The sequence below is a fragment of the Oryctolagus cuniculus genome, chromosome Y (genome assembly GCF_051225735.1).
Source record: "Oryctolagus cuniculus isolate XC-2025 breed Fujian yellow rabbit chromosome Y, ASM5122573v1, whole genome shotgun sequence".
Taxonomy (NCBI): Eukaryota; Metazoa; Chordata; class Mammalia; order Lagomorpha; family Leporidae; genus Oryctolagus; species Oryctolagus cuniculus.
Window position 1 is genome coordinate 20,341,133 of NC_142889.1, and position 2,542 is coordinate 20,343,674.

Genomic DNA, 2,542 nt, shown 5'->3' on the forward strand with positions numbered 1-2,542 from the left:
AAGATAAAGGCAGGGAAGTGACATTGACTTAGACAAGATTGAAGTTGTTGGCGATATTGCTTAGCACAGCTTCTATGAAATGATGAGGATAAAGTCCAGTTAGAGCAGACTGATGAGAGGATAAAAAGTGAGGGAATGAAAGAATGACTGTAGAAAGCACTTTAGGGAAAGAAAGGAGAGAATTGAAGTTGTAACTCTAAAGGAGGTGTGATCAAGGAAACATCTTTTTCTCTTCCCTCCCTCCTCCCCCTCTCCTTTTTCCTCCCTCCCTTCCTCCCTTTTTTTCCTTCTTTCCTTCCTTCTTTTCTGCATAAATACTTAATAGAGAGGGGAATTTTTTGCAGAAGTAGTTGAGGGTGTCATCCAAAACCCAAGTGAGAAGCCTATAGAATTAGGAACACATCATCTGTTGAAAGAGGAGAGAGAAGGTAGAATTTATATGTGGGGAAGGTGTCTTGCATGGTAGGAATATTAGAGTTCCCAACTCATTCATTATACTTGCTCAATGAAGTATGAGCCAGGTCATCAGTAGACAGTAAGGGACAGTCAGGGTTGATACAAATTTGAGGAGGAAAAGGGTTTGGAAAAGTAACATGGATAGTGGAGAAACCAATGTCCTTGGGAAGTATAGTGTAATACTCACCAGTGTTGAGTGCCCATTTGAATCTGAGATTACAAATAAAAATGGGTTCATTTCTCCTGACTCAGCTTCCCACCATTGGCATTCCGAGCTGCTGCCACTGCTGCCCTTACTACCACAGCCATGATCTCCTTAACAGACACCCAGAAAATTGGAATGGGATTACAGGATTTGGAGTGTTTTCCTGTTCATTGGAATGGTTCTTTTTTTGACAAAGTGTTACTTCCTATTGAAATGTTTTGTTTGTGGCTGGCTTGGTTTTTGTAATTGGTTTAGAAAGAATATTCAGATTCTTCTTTCAAACACATAAAATGAAAGCCACTGGATTTTTCCTGGGTGGTGTATTTGTAGTCCTCATCAGTTGGCCTTTGGTAGGTGTGTTTTTCAAAACTTATGGATTCTTTCTCTTGTTCAGGGGCTTTTCCTGTGGTGGTTGGCTTTATTAGAAGAGTGCCAGTGCTTGGATACCTCTGAAATTTACCTGGAACTAGATCATTTGTGAATAAAGTTGGAGAAAGCAACAATATGATATAACAAAAAGTGAATTTGAAGAATCATTTAAAATATTATTTATAAAGTTCTTTGAAGAATATTCAGCACAAAATTAAATTTCATGAAGTAGCTTTTAATGTTCTTTACATAAGTTTAAAATGTATAGCCTACAAAGTACCAACAGCAGTTAGCAAAGAAGCAATGAAAAATAGGCCTTCTAATCAAGTGACCGGAAGTCAGCAAGCAAACTGAGGGAGAGGAAATCGTGTTGCAATGGGTATTGAGACTCCTGAAGGCTGTCTTCATTGTTTCCACCATGTATGAAACACAGCCATCTTCGAGAACTGTGGTGCCTGATTTTTTTTTTTTGCAAGTTCAGAAGCACCCATAGGCATTTGCTTTGTAGAAATGTCCACTACAATGGCAAATATATTTCCAATGCATTGTACCTTTGAAAGTGTTGCATGAGTTAGATTAGATTATGTCCTTTTGATGTATTAAAGCCAAGGGAAACCCAGTTTTCATGTATGAATTGCTTTTTTTTTTTGTAAATATGTGGTTAAAATAAAACTTTTATGGTCTTTCTGAATCTTAGTTTTTTACAGCCAGATGTAAATCTGAACTTTGTAATAGTCTTTTTATCTGGAATAGGCAAAGATCTATTAGTTCTCTTACTTCCTAAATTACAGCTGACTAAGCACTTTTCTGGTCAACCACACACTCTGGAAGTGTGGATGCTTCTTTGGAGTCTGACCTCCTGAGTTTCTGTATCCTTCATTACATGTTAATATTTAATAGAAAGCATTTTTGACCATGAAGAGGTCTGTTATGAAACTTGTCTCATTAAATATTCTTCTACTTAATGATACCAAATGATGCAAACCAAGTAGATTTTTCTACATCATGATGTGGTTTTTCTTCATTCTTTTATTTTTTTTAATTTTAGCAGTGGCTTTACTATTTTGTTTTTAATTAATTAAAATTTACTTTTAATAATGTTTACTTTAAGACATATAACATATTAAAATGTTAAACTTATAACTTATTAAAAGCAGTTCATTTAATCTGAATCTTCATTTATTTTCACCTTTTTCATAATATACAAAAATGAGTATATATGATGTATGCTTCATATGATCATTCTTTGGGTTAAGGAAATGGAAAAAATATTTTAAGTTCACATCCTAAGGTTATTTTATTAGAATTAAACTGGCCATGGTTACCTAAAAATATGACACTAAAAAAAAGGTGAGAAGTTGCTGATTGACAGCAAGAAACAGCAGTTGTTTCTTTTATAATAGACATGGAAACACATTTCAACAGGCACAGTACTATTTGTTTTATCATGAATGTTTGTGCTATTTATTTTTAAACACTTTCAAAGCTTTTTAACACATAAAATCCTAATTG

At 34.7% G+C, this 2,542-nt stretch overlaps 1 pseudogene; it reads left to right on the plus strand.

Annotated features, from left to right (window-relative positions):
- Positions 1-763: 763 nt before the first annotated feature.
- LOC149119339 (vesicle transport protein GOT1B pseudogene) lies at positions 764-1,174 on the plus strand (annotated as a pseudogene).
- Positions 1,175-2,542: the final 1,368 nt, after the last annotated feature.